Source organism: Lethenteron reissneri, chromosome 44 (assembly GCF_015708825.2).
Source record: "Lethenteron reissneri isolate LAM-NWPU_2019-01 chromosome 44, ASM1570882v1, whole genome shotgun sequence".
Classification (NCBI taxonomy): Eukaryota; Metazoa; Chordata; class Hyperoartia; order Petromyzontiformes; family Petromyzontidae; genus Lethenteron; species Lethenteron reissneri.
Window position 1 is genome coordinate 13,198,430 of NC_083822.1, and position 18,022 is coordinate 13,216,451.

The window sequence follows — 18,022 nt, forward strand, 5'->3', positions numbered from 1 at the left end:
CGCGGGGTAAAACAAAGACGCGCCCTCTTGTCCTCCGCGCAGTGACAATGACCTTGGCTGTAAACTGTGCCAGCAATCAGGCGCACACCTGCAGCGGCTCTGGAGCGACGTGCAAAAAAGTGGCAGAAGCCGGTGGAAAGAGAGGACCTCATTCTGGGTGTCTGGCACGAGCTCCTGGCTACACATCAATACAAACATTAAATGAAGGGTGGGGGGGGGATCCTCATTGCCACGCTTTCCATGGAATTTTTTAGTTAATAATTGCACGTTGTCTTGATCCTTGATCTTTTACTAAACCGCCGACTTAAGTTTCCATCTGCGTGAGGTGCGACCTTTACGTTAAGTTAAATATAAGAAAAGTTGTAACAATTTTTATTTCTCTCCGACGGGTTTTTACGTTGCTCCAGAGTGCTCTCCGGCGCGATGCCCGACGTTCTGCTCCACGTCCTGTGAGCCTTTCCTGTTCCCAAAGAACCTTCGTTTCCTGCAAAAGGCTCCCAACACGTTCAGCGAAAACGTCGGATGTTGTGCCGAACAATGCGCGGTACGACGTGAAAACAAATCGGAGAGCTGCCCAGTTGACAACGGCGAAAACCCACGCAGTTGAAAACCCACGCGGTTGAAAACTCGTTGATTAAAAACTGCTTTTGTGTGTTCATTTTGTTTGTTGCCCTTTTCCCCCGCACCTCCGATCAGCACGGTCGGCTACGTACCGCGCGAAAGAAGTTCAACACACACATACGCGGCGATACAAACAAAAGACTATGTGGAGGTATGAAATCACCATGCAAGATCGTCAATACTTTTGGCCGCCACTCTCAGGATGCCCTCGACTGTAACGCCTCCATGTCCCATAAATTAATGCCGCGCTTTCATCCCTCGTCATCGCCGTAGCCAACCTCGCGCCTTTTTGGCTAGGCGCGCATTTTTAAGGCCCTTCGACTTTGTCATCGGGTAACAAATGTAATGACCCCTCGTCAATACTCTGTAGATGATGGACAACGTTCTCCTCCTGTGCCACGGTGCCATTGGAGGTGAGTGATGAACTTCGGATCGCGCCGAACGGGGATTTTTTGTTTTATTCTTCCCCCTCCACCCCATTTCACAAAATGCTTTCAAATGTTTTAGTCAAATTCAAAGCCAGCTCTTCAAAGCAGCACATTCCAAAAAAAAGGCTGCTATCTGGTCTCTGTCCAAGTCGCATTTTTGCAGCTGCAGGTGCGGTTTTGGAATGCAACCTCCATGCACAAGGCCCTTCTTGTGTGAAGTTTGCACAACCGCCCAGGCCTCTGTGATCAGCTGTTTTGATAACTGGATCTAATATTACGAAGGCGGTGGTGAATTGTAGCGAGTCAACACTTGTTTTTTGTAAGCGCCGTTTAATGCAACAAACCACAATCCAGGACTTCATTCCTGGGCCTTGCAACACTATTATTGGTCCTGAAATCGTTTTTGTTACCTGGTCTTGGCCACCCCCCGACGCCACCTCAACCTCCACTCCGTACTTTTTTTTTCGGGCTAAATTTGGAGATATTCGAATTTTTTTTTATCTATATTTCTTTTACTATATTTATGTAGCTTTTTTCAGAAGCGGCCTGGCCACAAATTATAGTTCAACGAAAGTGGCTTATCATCTGGACATGTATTGCAGCCAAATACTCTAAAAACATGATTTTGATTATAAATGTGGAGGGAAAAACCGGAGGACCCGGAGAAAAAACCACGCGACCGCAATTCCTTAATATATATTTTACCGGGTAAGTCACCACTGAGCGATGTAGCTCTCTTTCAAATGCGACCTGGCCACAAACGATAGCTCAAGCGGAAATGTATAGCAGCCAAATACCCTTAAACGCACGTTGATTATGACAAATGTGTAGGGCATACTGCAGGATCCGGAGACAAAATCTACGCGACCACGGGGAGAGAGAGAGACATGCAAATTCCAAATATACAGCAGCAGGCGTCAAGGCCGGGATCGAACCCACGACTTCCTGCATACCAGGCGAGGTAGTTAACATCTCGCCGCCGTGGCGCCCTAGCACACTGGAGGGCTTTACGAGCACACGCTCACACACGCTCATACACGCTCACACACGCTCACACACGCTCACACACGCTAGTAAAGCCACTCGTAGAAGTGAAACAGACATCAATTTGTATTCTTTGTGTATTTTAGTGCAATAATTTAGAAACATGTGGCAGGGGAAACCCCCCCCCCCCCCCCCCCCGCCAAAAAAACAACAAGATGTTATTTTTTTATTCTGGCTGTCCCTGCCAAAATTCGTGTCTGTCTTGCATCGCTGCTCCTGTACGAGGAGAGAATATGATGATGATGATCAGCAAAACGATGAACTCACCACCTCGGTCATTCACACGCCCCTCGTGACCGAGAACAAAAAAACCGAAACGTACGCGAACACTTCAGGGGAATATCCCTTCCACGGAGCCCTGGGCAGGAGTGGACGTGGCTGGAAGAGTGGAGTCTGCCGCGCGTTTTAGTATTTTGAGAATCGGTGCTAACGATGAAAACGATGCGCACTGGCAATCCTCACGACCGCCGTGTTGTTGTTGTTGTTGTTGTCGTCGTTGTTGTTATTGCTGCGTTGCACGAGCGAGTGTTAAAATCGGCGACGTAGAAATGTACGCGCTGTTGCGCCATCACAACGCGCACTGTCAATATTTTTTATATATTTCTTTACAAATAATCACGCGGGGAGGAGGTTCGGGGGGCACAGGTGGCCGCACTCGCTTCCAATCGCAATTTCACACGTTTGTGTACGGAACGTTCGGCCGCCTTTGAACGAAAAGGGGGCGGGGGGGTGGAGGAGGAGACACCCCCGTGGGGCTTCGCTTCTCTTTCATCTTATTTTTGAATTTCTCAGCGTCCTGGATTTGGCGTAGCGAGCACGCCAGCCCAGCGTCCAGAGTGCCGCAACCGCTTCCCTGCCCCCCCCCCCTAAACTGAGGAGGCTGGTGAACGATGGTGCCGTGGCGACCAGGGAGAAGATGGAGGACCGGTTTCCACGGCGACCGTGGAGCTCCCATGATGCCTTGCGCCACAACCAATCGCAGGTGAGGGATGCTGCGCGGCGTTCGGACACACGACGGTGACGGTGCGCATCACTCGGCCAAACGCGGAGGCGGCGGCGGCGGCGGCAGCACGGCAGAAGAGGATCCGAGCCCGCGAGCGGAAAATCATGGCGGAGGGCGCGCAAAACGCGGCCGAAAAACGGCGAGGCGGCACGAAGCGAGCGGCCGAAGCCCCACCGCGGTGGACGCGTCGCAAAGGGGGGAAGAAGAAGAAGAGGAGAAGGAGAAAAAAATCCATTTAGGGCAAACAGAGTGGAGAAACAGGGGGTCGTATGACATTAAGCCGAGAAGACGAGCATGCTGGGTCATGGAATTTTTTTACGTTGGAACATCGCCGCAGCTTTATCTGCGCCATCCGGAAGATTCCCGCTTTCGCTGGATTTGCGCGCCGATCGGCGACGTCGGACGCGGGACTCCAGGTACTCGGCGATTTTTATTTTCATTTCGACGTTGGTCGACGGACGGACGGACGGTGGGCGGCGGGCGGCGGGGGGGCGCCACGGAAAACTTCGCCATGGCAGCGACCGCCGCATAGGCGTCCAAAGGGCTTTTGTGAAACCAGAGGCCCCAACTGCATTTAAGATGGCGGCGGAAGCGGCGGTGGCGACGGTGGTGGCGGTGGTTGCGGCGGAGATGGCGGTGGTGATGGCGGTGGTGATGGCGGTGGTGATGGCGGTGGTGATGGCGGGCGCTTGCTGCCGTGTGAAATCGGTCCTCACGGTCAAAACGGCTGGCGGGGGGGGGGAGGGGTGAAAGAAAGATGATGCCCGGTTTTTTAAATCACGCACGAGCAAAACCTCATCGCGGTACGCAGAACTCGCCAACACGGAGTCACTGATAAAAAAATTAATTCACAAAAGGCGCGGAAAAAAAAGAAATCTCGGATTTTTCTAAATCTCGAAAAATTCTTACGGCCATAAAAATAAGGGAAGAGGAGAGAGAAGGCTTTATCGGTGATTTTGATGTTTTTTTTTTTAAGGCCAACACAAATGTGCTTTCAATTACATATGACAGGGAGAATGGAGGGGGCATTCTTCGTATGGGCAGATCCCAGCTTTGCCGGGAAGCATGAGAGGGCCTCCCCTGCTGTGCATCCACAAAGTATGCAGCGATAATCCAGTAAGCATATGGCGAAACCGCTAAATGTGGCGAATATGTGCTAGAAAAGGGGGCAGCTGCTCCTTCAAGTCTTTTTATTTTTTGTTCGGCCGTCCTTCTTGCCGCTGCCGTTGCCTCTTTTTTTTTCGCCGAGAGAAATTTCCATTGCAGCTCTTTTAGCTTTGTAGTCTTGTGGCCTAAAACCAACCACCACCACCACCCCCCCCTACACCATCACCAACCCCCCCCCACCTCCTGAATCCCCTTTTTTCTGTTCCGCGGCTACGACGCCGTGAGCGGTCTCGCCGCCGTGATGCGCCCTGGCATGGTGAATGGGCATCAGCAGATGTGGTTGTGGCAAATTCTCAAATGCTTGTTGTTGTTGTTATTGTTTTTACTAAAGACTATTATCAACATTGAATACTGCGTATTTATTTGATCAGTTGATGATGGTGGAGATGGCGACGACGACTATGGTGGCGATGAAGCATTGTGGTGGGCTGCTGCTAACGAGCGAGGAAGTAGGTTGAATGCAAAAGAGCTACAAATGTCATTATCCATAATAGAGGTTTCTTTGGGTTAGATCGCGTAAATATAAATGCGTCGTTAAACCCGCCACCGCCACCCGACACAGCCGATTAGTAAGGTTTGTCACGTAAACAGAACGTGCCGATTCGTTGCTATTTCAGCACACCGGTGTGTTGGAGAGTGAACCCACCACAACATTTACATTTAGAGTACAAATGTCGTTATTGTGTCCTTATCACAGCTGCAGGACACGGTGAATGATGCCGTAGCCTAATTGGCACCAAGAACTGCAACGGGGGATAATTGCCGGCGAAATAAAAGCCGGGCTCCGTTGGTGTTTACTTTCGTGTCACGTGCACATTACTTTTTTATTCTTTAAAAAAATATCTATAAAAAATGTAGAAAAGCGACAGTGGCCAATTTGAATCTCTTTTGTTTTGTGTGGGTGGGAACAAAAAGGCCTTGACCGTGATTTCGTACCCCGTTGCCCTGTGTCACGCCAACTCTCGGTCTCTTTCGGAAACCCGCGCCTCACTTTGGAACTCGGGCCCCTTCAAGTCTGGCGAAACAAAGGACGCAAAATATATTAATCGGTAGATTGTAACAAAGCAATTACCGCGTGCGGATTTCGCAAACACCACCGCGACCTTCTGAATGAAATGAGAGTGCAAAGTTCTGTCTCTGACCGAACGCGTGGGGACACCGGGCGGCATGAAACCCCCCCCCCCCACCCAAGCAGAGGCACCCTAGAGTTTTGCTGTCAGTTTCTCAACTTCTTCCCGACTATCAACCATGTGTTGGGTGGCCAGGTGGCAGGGGAGAGAGGGAGAGACAGGGAGAGAGCAAGGGAGCTAGGAAAAATTGGCCACCGCTACGCGAGGCAGATGATGAACGCACGTTGTTCCACCCAGCTGGCGCACGGCACAACAGGCCACGACGCGACCGATACACCGGCGTTCCAGAGCCACGGCTAACAGCAGACGAGCCTGTCGCTACGGCGCGGCCCTCCAGCCACCCACAGAGTCTCGTGCCGCCGATAGCAGCGAGCCCGTCACGGTGTGGACAGCTCAGCCTCTTGCTCGTGGCACTGTCGACGTATGGCATTTCAGATTTGCCTACTTTACATTTCTATAACTATTTTTTATTTTACCAGGTAAGGCCCACTAAATTTCGATTTAAAGCTTTCGTGACTGCAGGGATTCATCTTCTTGGTTCTTTCGGTAAAGTCACGTGGAATGGAAATAATAATTTAGACTCTGTCTTCTCGACAGACCTGTTTTTCACCTGAGGACGGCTGCTTGCGTTGTGGCCGAAACGTCGTGAGAATTATTTTATTATGTTTTATTTTTATTATTTTATTATTTCTATTCTACGTGACTTTACCGAAAGAACCAAGAAGATGAAGGCCCACTAAGTTATATAGCTCTTGTTCAGAAGCGACCTGGCCATAAATTATAGGAAATGTATGTCAGCCAAATACTCTAAACACGTGATGTTGATTCTAAATGTGGACGGAAAAATCAGAGGACCCGGAGATAAATCCATGCGACCACGGAGAGAGAGACACGCAAACTCCAAATATCCAGCAGGCATCAGGGTCGGGATCGATCCCACATGGTTGTAATATGTCACGAAGTGGAACGTGATGTTTGGTTTGTCGCAGATTACCAAGCCTCATCTAGAGTACAATGAACTCGGATCCTGATGAAAGAAAGTTTTCCAAAAATATTGACAAACTATCAGTTGAAATTCTCGGTGTCCTGTTTTTTTACGTCCTTGCTTTGGTCACAATCTCTTATTCACGTTACCAAAGAAGTATTTATTCCCCGAGGTGAACGCAACACGTTTCACTCCTGTTTTTTGGCAATTAAAATGTCTAACTTTTATTTATACCCTGACACAGCTACCTAAATAAATTACGATAATTAACCAAGCAATGCCGGCACAAACCACGGAGCTTTTTTAAACGAGTGCCACTCACAAAGGCTTCTTAATCCACTCAGCGGTGCTATTGCTCACTCTACTTTGGAGGATATTGTCTCATTCACGTTCTGAGCTGAAAGAGAAATCTTGTTCCGTTGGAACCAAACGGCGTGTGAAGGCGACGGCCCGGTGAGCCCACTGCCAGGCTGCTGTCACCCTCAAACAAGAATCAGCTCACTCACAGTAGTTATAAAGGCATCGCCTGCTGCTGTATATTTGGAGTTTGCATCTCTCTCTCCCCGAAGGTCCCGTGGATTTGTCTCCGGGTCCTCCGGTCTTTCCCTCCACATTTAGAATCAACATCGCGTTTAAAGTATTTGGCGGCTATAAATTCCCACACGATAAAGCCACTTCGTTGAGCTACCGCTTGTGTCCAGGTCACTTCTCAAAAAGAACTACATAGCTCAGTGGGGCCTTCCCTGGTGAAATACATAATAAGCACATCAGCTCAACAAATGTGGCGCTGCCACGGGTAAACGCCCCGTTGGGGCCAGTCCATTCCGAGTGCCGGTGGAGGCCCCCTGTGTGGGGAGATTTAAAATGTGATCAGAGTAGGCGAATTATAGATATATATATAAAATTACAAAAATGTAGTTCAAATATTTTATTGACTGTCCGCCTGATGATGCTAGTTGTAATTGCTGGCGAAACGTCGTACTCACATTGTAAATGTTGTGGATTTGCACTCCAACACACTAGTGTGCTGTACACTAGCAACGATTTGGCACGTTCTGTTTACGTGACAAACCTTAGTAATTGGCTGTGTCGGGTGGTGGCCGGTTTCATGACACATTTATAGTTACGCGTTCTAACCCAAAACACCTATATTATGGATGATATTGGTCGCGAGAGCCTACTACGTGTTGAACTGACCTCTAAAGTGCACGCTTCATTGCGTATTCACGCTCTCTCCGCCGACATTAAGTCCCCATAGTATCCAGCAGCCCCAATGGCTTCTCCCTCACCGGCCCATACGTGTTCTTGGGCCCATGAGATCGCACGGAAAAACCACGCTAACTGCACGGTACGTCGCGACGCAACATCCAGCTGCTGCTATACTAGACAGTTGGTCATCGCACAACAACAATAATTGCCCATATCCCGAATTGGGGCCGGTGTGTTTACAAAATGCCCGGGCCGATTTAGTTATTTTTAGTCCCAATCCGTCACTGGCTGCTGCAGCTCACGTGGTAAAAACGAGAAAACTGATTCGAGTGAAGCGGCAGTGCCAGAGAGAGGCAGTCAGTCACACGTTGTGTCCAGATGGCAGCTGAAATCGGGGATAAAATACACCGCGTTCCTAGTTTGCAGAAATCATCCCTCTACACAGAGGCAGCAGCAGCAAACCATGAGGGGGGGGGAGCATGGCTCCGATTAGCACGGTTGCCTACATAGACTAACACTACCCATGCACTCAAAACTAGCCATAGACTGAGCACTGCCCATAGACTATGACTAACCATAGAATCAACACCGCACATGGACTCAATACGACACCTCCGATTAACACGGCTGGCTACGTATGGTGCGAAAGAAGTCCAACATAATGCATAAACAAAATGTAAGCTTAAAAAAAAATCACGACGCATCCTTTGCCTTCTAATTAAAGAATCGTCTTACTTTACACACACACAATATATTCATTTTTAGCAAAAATAACATTTGATTTTGTCCCGGTAACAAGAAACAAATGTGCATTTCTCTCTCTCTCATGGCAGGGTTTATAAAACAATTCACTGCGAGTGTAAAATTATTTTTGCTGCATTCTCAGAAACTCTGACGTCGATCCGGGGGACTCGGTGTTAAAATCTGCTTTTCGTTTTTTATGAAAATGTGGGCACCCATCGGCGTGTATAAAGGGGACGTGCCCTTGGGGGAGAGGCCTCTCTTCTCTGGAGCCTCTTTTACCGTCACGGCCCTCCCTGGTGCTGGGCCTAACGCGCCAGGAGGTGCCCGCCGCCGACTCGTCTCAGCATTGCGTGGCAGCACGCACACCAGATGCGGTGTGGCCATGGCCAGGCCCACGGTGCCACAACTACTGAGAGCCGCCCCCTTTAATGTCGACGAAGGCCGCATCGTTGTCTTCTCCCCACGTGTGACACGACGCGAGATGGTGGTGAAATCTTAACAGCCTCGCCTGCCATCCAGGAGGTCGTGCGTGGGTTCCATGTCCCTTTCTCTGTCTCTCCCCCCCGTGGTCGCTTGGATTTTTCTCCGGGGTCATTCGGTTTTGACCGTCCACATTTAGAATCAACGTCACACGTCCAGAGTAGTTGCCTGCCGCTATAAATTTCCACACGATGATGGGCCCACTTCGTTGAGTTATCATTTGTGATAGCAAGGGCGCTTCTGAAAAAGAGCTATATAGTATCATTAGACCTCCTTTGCCAGTACCAAAATATAATTAGAGGGTTTTTCCCCTTTTTTCTGAAAATGTGGCCAACCAGATGCTCACCCCGAGCCCTCATTACTTTGATAGTGCAGCATTGTCTTTGAGCTGTGTACGCCTTTTGGCGTCCTCTGGTCTAGCACCAATTGGGTCGAGGCTCAAAAGAAAGACGTCCCTTGGTGTGGACCAATCAGTTTCAAGGACAATGCATATATTATCAGTGTGTTTTTGTTGGCATTTTGACTGCAAGTATTGTGATTAATGCAGACATGAATCCTTGTAAAAATGTTTCAGTTTTGTTGCCAGAAAAAAGGGGAAAACCCCCATTATTAGCTATATAGTAGCTCAGTGGGCCTTACTTGGTAAATAAATCGTAGTTAAGTATAGCCCGAACTGTCGCATGGTTTTAGTTTCCGTGTGTACGAGGTGACACCTCCACACTTACAATATCCCGGCCAATTTTGTTTTATTAATATCTGTCCCGATTCCTCGACTGTTTGAAACAAAACATTTTCTTTGGTTCTTTCGGTAAAGTCACGTAGATAGAAAAATAATAATAAAGTGAATAAAAGTAAAAAAATAATACTCAACATTATTTTGGAAATTACATTTGCCGTCTTAGATATTTTAAAATTGAGCCTATAATGTATTTAAGCATGTAGATATTGATATTTTTATATATGTATACAATATATTTCGGTCTTCACGTTTTTTTTAAGCGTTTTAACTTTCTTATCATACAGGTTTTTTTGGGTTACATTGTGCAAATATAAATGTGTCGTTAAACCCACCACCACCCGACACAGCCGATTAGTAAGGTTTGTCACGTAATCAAAACGCGCCAATTCGTTATTAGTTCAGCACACCGGTGTGTTGGAGAGTAAACCCACAACATTTACAATTCGAGTACCACTTCTAGCCAGTAATTACAACCAGCATCATCAGGCGACAACCAGATTTGTAAAACCTCTATTATGGATAATATTGCTCGCCAAAGCGTCCCGGGTTAAAGTGGTCACTACCGTGCTTGCAATCAGCTCAGAGGCAGCCTCGTGCTGTAGTCCAGCCGTGGTCCCGAGTCCAAGTCGCCGCTTAGTCGGTGGATTCCACGGAGCCTGCGTACTCCCCGAGCCTCGCCTTGTGAGCCAGACACGGCAACGCTGTTGTTGTGTTTCTTGTTAGACGTTGGCGAAAGAGGCGGCACAATTCCTCTCACAATGGTTATCAGCTCAGCCAATCGGCGAATCGAGTACATGTTTACGTATAGTACAAGTCCTGTATATCCAATTGCATGTTTTAGAACTGATTTTTGTGTTTAGGTTGTTGTCCTTCACCCCCCCCCGCACCTTCGATCCGCGAGCGCCTCTATCCACCCAGCAGCGTGAGTGGGGTCACCACAGTCGCTAGGCAGGTCTCGTGCGGTGGGTTAAATGTCATGCGCGTTGAACTTCTTTTGCATCGTACGTAGCCAGCCGTGCTCATCGGAGGTGTGGGGGAGGGACAACAAACTAAATACAAAAAGCAGTTTCCAATAAATTCGTTTTCAATCGAGATGATTTAAAAGTGCATAGTTCTAGCGGTGTCTTAATAGCAGACAGAAGAGCATTCCAGACGGCCGCAGAAGCGCATCGCGACGCGGTGACCCACCACCGTCTTTGTTCGATGGCGAGCCAAAAGCCGCTGCTGCGAGAATGACCGTAATTTGAGTGATGGTTTATGCTCCGTGGCCAGATCAGCGAGGTAGCGTGGTGAATTTTTGGCAAGCACTTTGCGTGTAATGAGCGCGACCTCGCAACGTATTCGTTCGGCAACAGGAAGCCAACGCAGCTCAGCGACGACCGGACGGACACGGTCGGATCTTGCGGTGTCCGTCACGACGCGCGCCAAAGAGTGTTGTGCACGCTGCTGCTTGGTCATGGTTTTTGCCAGACGTCCCGTAGAGTGGTGTTAACTATTTAAACACTAGCTTTTTTTACTCGTCCAAGGTTGGGTGTATATTGCAATAAATCTGAAATATTGAATAGAACAATTGTTCAGCTCATGATTATTAATGGCGGGGGGGGGGGGTGCCCCATGTGGAGTGATGTCACCCGCTAATGGTTATTGGGGAGGGGTGCGGCATGTGGAGTGACGTCACCCGCTAATAGTTATTGGGGAGGGGTGCGGCATGTGGAGTGACGTAACCCGCTCCAGATTATTGAGGGGAGGGGTGCGAAGCAATGTGCTGTGTAGCTAAATTTTTTTCCGTCACCTGTAAAAAAATGTCATTTGAAGCAACTTTGCTTAATAAATTATTTAATTAAGCTCGACTTCCTCTGCGTTCGTGTAAAAATTCACCCACTCATGAATATTGATGAGGGGGGTGGGCCTCATGTGGAGTGACGTCACGCGGGGGGGTGGGCCTCATGTGGAGTGACGTCACGCGGGGGGGGGGGGCTCATGTGTAGTGACGTCACGCGCGGGACGGACAGACATTTCTGGGTGATTTCGTAGGTAATATATACTAGGTAAAGCCCACTGAGCTATGTAGCTCTTGAGAAGTGACCTCGCCACAAATAATAGCTGAACGAAGCGGCTTATCATCACGTGGAAAAGTATAGTAGCCAAATACTTTCAAGGCGTGACATTGATTCTCAATGTGGAGGGAAAAGCCGGAGGGCCCACGGGGAGAGAGACACGCAAACTCCAAATATACAACAGGCATCACGGTCAGGATCGAACCCTCGACCTCCTGTATACCGGGCGAGGTAGTTAACACCTCGCAAACGTGGCGCCCATTAACAGGAGAGAGTTTGCAATAATCGAGCCTCGTCGATAACCACGCTATACGCTCGTGTCCCGTATAAACCTCCCCAGGCGCGAGCCATGCACTGCAGGTGGGGCACGCGTGGCCAACTGGGTCGATGGCGTCACGCTGCTTGAACGTTCACGCGCACCACGTGGCCAGAACTCGCAAGCACGAGGCTCCCCCCCCCCCCACACACTTTGCATCACTTCCATTTTTCCATCGTAATTGGCCTCGAGCGCTGGCCCAGGGTTGTCGAAAAGCCACTGGAAACGACCGCCTCTGGCGCCCTCAGGGCACCTTTCGCCTTCGTGGGCCCTGCGCTTGGTGATTGCGCGCTGCAGGGTGGTCCGTCGCTGACCACGCGGGTTCGGGTTTGAAGGGGTGTCGGGTTACGCGTTATTACCCAGCTCTTGCTGTGCTCACTATTAATGGAGGAAGACAGATATTACCTGAGCCACATGGAAAACAGCATTCCGGGTTTTCTTCATGCAGCACCACTAAATCAAGTAATTCAATATAGTCACCCTTCAATGCATTTTTCTATAATAAAAGGTTTGAATGCAATATTATAACTAAACCAAAAAATGCATGTTAAATTATGTTGCAGTAGAAACAAGACGTCCTGAAAATCCAGTTTGGCCTTGAGCATCTCGCTTTGGGAATCTGACCTTGAGAATCTGACCTTGAGAATCTGGCCTTTAAGAATCTGACCTTAAGAATCTGACCTTGAGAATCTGACCTTGAGAATCTGACCTTGAGAATCTGGCCTAGAGAATCTGGCCAAATCTTGCCGATGGGTTCACCAGTCATGCTACAGGTCGCATGCAGTGGAGGTAAAGTACGAGTCCTCCCACGTCTCCGGATATGTCCGGCCAGCATGGCGGAGTAGGCCCAATACCGTCTCGAGGGGCTCTCTGTAGCTCCCTCTAGTGAAGACCCATCTGCCAAGTGGCATCAGAGAGCAATCGCACCAATGCGCCTTTACCTTCACCTACAATATTATGTTGAGAGCTCTGAGATGTGGAATGTTTTAGGGTTGATTTCATCTCAAGTATTTTAATTAAAAATGCCCCATTAAACAGGCGGGACACACCTTGAGGCTATTTGCGTGTTTATGGGCGTGTGAAGTGTTCCCAGCCAACCGAAGCAAATCCACCAAAGGTGCCCAACACGGAGACATTCCCGTAGCTTCATTACATCATTAGCGTGTCAATTACCCGAGGACGAATAACGTGAGTTTTTTTCTGAGCCCATAATTACGCGTTTTAATCCACGTGCACCATTGCGATGCTCGTCACGTGTAGTATCATCTGCCGTCGAGTTTCGGAGTTTTGCGTGTGACGACGACGCTTTTGAGTGGCAGATGTGTTGGTGCGAGGAAGGCACCACCGGTGGCGCGACCTCGCGTGCCGCCACGGTGTTTCTTGCGACGTCGTCACTCGACCTACCACGGACATTGAGAAGGATGACAAATTGTACGCAGCGCCAGCGGCAGCAGCAGCGGCAGCAGTCGTCGCCTTCTTTTGTTGGTGCCAATTGGTGCGGTGGTGGTCCGGGCGGTTTTGGGAATTTTTTGCCGGGCCAGATGCCCGTTCGTTGTGACCGCAACCTCCGCCCGGTGGTGACGCGTCGCCAACAGGTCGCCTGCTGATGATGCCTACACCAAAGACGACCGTCAGTGGTCGTAGCAGGGGGGGGGGGGGCAATGGTTGACTGCACGCCGGACGTGGCGATAGGAGGCAAGTTTTAGTAGCGGTTAGCACGCCGCGCTGACGAACCCAGCAGACCCCAGTTCGATCTCCGCTCACGGCCGACAATGACGACGATTATCTGAACCGGTCCTGGGACTCCCCCTAGGTTGACTCAGCCTAAAATGAGTACCTGGTGCGGTGTGTAGTAAACATCGCCACTGGGGAGAGACGAAGGCGGCCGGGCGTGATGCTGACCACCCACCCCCTCGTGTGCCGTGCCGGCCTTCATAGGTGCTACTCGCTAACAGCACTTGCCCCTCCAGTCTTTTCAGGCTATACGGGAGACATTTGTCTTTGTATCCCCACTTTTTCAAAGACGTTTGACCAGCATGAAAGAGTAGGCCAATTACCAAATAGTGCCACCCTTGAGCTCCCAAGCAGCCCGCACCTACCACATCATCCCCAGACAGCCTGCACCTACCCCAACATTCCACACAGCCTGCACCTACCACAACATTCCACATAGCGCGCACCTACCACAACATCCCACACAACACGCACCTACCACAACATTCCACACAGCACACACCTACCACAACATCTCACACAGCGCGCACCTACCACAACATCTCACACAGCGCGCACCTACCACAACATTCCACACAGCACACACCTACCACAACATTCCACACAGCGCGCACCTACCACAACATTCCAGACAGCCCGCACCTACCACAACATTCCACACAGCACACACCTACCACAACATCTCACACAGCGCGCACCTACCACAACATTCCACACAGCACACACCTACCACAACATTCCACACAGCGCGCACCTACCACAACATTCCAGACAGCCCGCACCTACCACAACATTCCACACAGCACGCACCTACCACAACATCCCACACAGCACGCACCTACCACAACATTCCACACAACACGCACCTACCACAACATTCCACACAGCCCGCACCTACCACAACATCCCACACAGCACGCACCTACCACAACATTCCACACAGCACGCACCTACCCCAACATTCCACACAGCCCGCACCTACCACAACATCCCACACAGCCCGCACCTACCACAACATTCCAGACAGCCCGCACCTACCACAACATTCCACACAGCACGCACCTACCACAACATCCCACACAGCACGCACCTACCACAACATTCCACACAACACGCACCTACCACAACATTCCACACAGCCGGCACCTACCACAACATCCCACACAGCACGCACCTACCACAACATTCCACACAGCGCGCACCTACCACAACATTCCACACAGCCCGCACCTACCACAACATCCCACACAGCACGCACCTACCACAACATTCCACACAGCCCGCACCTACCACAACATCCCACACAGCCCGCACCTACCACAACATCCCACACAGCCCGCACCTACCACAACATTCCAGACAGCCTGCACCTACCCCAACATTCCAGACAGCGCGCACCTACCACAACATTCCACACAGCCCACACCTACCACAACATCCCACACAACATGCACCTACCACAACATTCCACACAGCTCACACCTACCACAACATTCCACACAGCCTGCACCTACCACAACATTCCACACAGCCTGCACCTACCACAACATCCCACACAGCCCGCACCTACCACAACATCCCACACAGCCCGCACCTACCACAACATTCCACACAGCCCGCACCTACCACAACATCCCACACAGCCCGCACCTACCACAACATTCCAGACAGCCTGCACCTACCCCAACATTCCAGACAGCGCGCACCTACCACAACATTCCACACAGCCCACACCTACCACAACATCCCACACAACATGCACCTACCACAACATTCCACACAGCTCACACCTACCACAACATTCCACACAGCCTGCACCTACCACAACATTCCACACAGCCTGCACCTACCACAACATTCCACACAGCACGCACCTACCACAACATCCCACACAGCCCGCACCTACCACAACATTCCACACAGCCTGCACCTACCACAACATCCCACACAGCCCGCACCTACCACAACATTCCACACAGCACGCACCTACCACAACATTCCACACAGCCTGCACCTACCACAACATCTCACACAGCCCGAACCTACCACAACATCCCACAAAGCCCGCACCTACCACAACATTCCACACAGCCTGCACCTACCACAACATTCCACACAGCCTGCACCTACCACAACATCCCACACAGCCCGAACCTACCACAACATCCCACACAGCCCGCACCTACCACAACATCCCACACAGCCTGCACCTACCACAACATTCCACACAGCCTGCACCTACCACAACATCCCACACAGCCCGCACCTACCACAACATTCCACACAGCCCGCACCTACCACAACATTCCACACAGCCTGCACCTACCACAACATTCCACACAGCCCGCACCTACCACAACATTCCACACAGCCCGCACCTACCACAACATTCCACACAGCCCGCACCTACCACAACATTCCACACAGCCCGCACCTACCACAACATTCCACACAGCCCGCACCTACCACAACATTCCACACAGCCTGCACCTACCACAACATTCCACACAGCCTGCACCTACCACAACATTCCACACAGCCCGCACCTACCACAACATTCCACACAGCCCGCACCTACCACAACATTCCACACAGCCCGCACCTACCACAACATTCCACACAGCCCGCACCTACCACAACATTCCACACAGCCCGCACCTACCACAACATTCCACACAGCCCGCACCTACCACAACATTCCACACAGCCCGCACCTACCACAACATCCCACACAGCCCGCACCTACCACAACATTCCACACAGCCCGCACCTACCACAACATTCTACACAGCCCGCACCTACCACAACATTCCACACAGCCCGCACCTACCACAACATTCCACACAGCCCGCACCTACCACAACATCCCACACAGCCTGCACCTACCACAACATTCCAGACAGCCCGCACCTACCACAACATTCCACACAGCCCGCACCTACCACAACATTCCACACAGCCCGCACCTACCACAACATTCCACACAGCCCGCACCTACCACAACATCCCAGACAGCCCGCACCTACCACAACATCCCACACAGCCCGCACCTACCACAACATCCCAGACAGCCGGCACTCAATCACTGTGCAGCAGGCGCTCCGTGTCTCGCTGCGTCCCCGCTGTTGTCACCTGCACCACCGCTTGCTGATTAGAAGTTCCGGCCGCCACCCTCGAGCCCATCATTGTGGCTCGCTCCGTGACGCCGGCGTGCCGCGGCCGCTTGCTCGCTCTCTGAATCGTGTTGTCAGTTTTGAGACAAAGTTATCGCTCGCGCGTTGCGCCGTGCCGCAACCACGGCTGAGTTTGTGGAAACTCAGCGCACGTGGGATGTTTTTAGTTTTTAGTTCTACACATCAAACGTTTCGGCTAAAAACAAAAACAAGCCAGCACGCAAGGGAGCCATCGTCTCCTCCGTCTAGCGGCCTGCACCAAGGCCCCCGAGTCGCGTGGGGTTATTTTTTTTTTCCCGTCGTTTCGTTGAAATTCCGCAAAAAAAACAAAATCGATCAACAGTGACAGCTTTTGATGATGCTGCTGCTGGATGATGATATGAATGATTTGTGAAAGACGGTAAAAAGTTGTCATGAAGATGTTGATACATAAAAGATGGTAGTGACGATGACAGATACATGTAATGATGACACTGATAAATCATGATTGATAAATGAGGCTGATGATCATGATGATAATGCTAAATTAAGATAATCAGGAATGGATGCTGCTTCAATTGCCGTTTTCTTTACTTAACATTTTTTGAAATCTTACCAGGTAAGACCCACTGACCTATATTTCCCCTTTTTCAGAAGTGATCTGGCTATCACAAGTGATACGTCACCGAAGTGGTTTATCGTCGTCGTGTGGAAATTGACAGCAGCCAAATACTCTCTATGCGCGTTGAGTTGTTTCTAAATGTGGAGGGGGAAAAATCGGAGGAGCCGGAGACAAATACACGCGACCACGGGACAAGACCGAACAAACTCAAAATATAGAGCAGCAGGCGTCGTCAGGGTCACACCCATGAACCCACAACTTCCTGCATACCAGGCGAGGTAGTTAACATCCCTCCGCCAAACTAAGGGTTGGTGATGAAATCGTCGATGTGTTTATTCAACGGGGCCGTACGGAGGTTGCAAAATCCAAGCCCCTCTCTCTGTCCCCTCGCCCCCTCTCTCCTCGTTTGTGTGCCACAAAGTCGCGGGACGATGATGATGATGACGACGGCCAAGTTAGCGGCGTGAATCGAGCCCCGAACGTCGCCTGGCTAAACTTTACACTTTGCTGCGGGGTGGTGAAAAACAAGGGCAGCTCATAAAACCGAACCTTCAAAAGCAGCAGTAAAGGGTCAATGGCAAGGGTGTGTCT

General features: G+C 50.5%; 1 long non-coding RNA gene across 1 annotated transcript; it reads right to left on the reverse strand.

The window, feature by feature from the left end:
• Nucleotides 1-2,291: 2,291 nt before the first annotated feature.
• Nucleotides 2,292-17,795, reverse strand: LOC133353512 (uncharacterized). Its single transcript, XR_009756395.1, has 4 exons — nucleotides 16,712-17,795; nucleotides 13,328-13,536; nucleotides 5,200-5,278; nucleotides 2,292-3,823 (listed from the first exon to the last, which is right to left on the reverse strand). It is a non-coding gene; the product is annotated as an uncharacterized LOC133353512 (long non-coding RNA).
• Nucleotides 17,796-18,022: the final 227 nt, after the last annotated feature.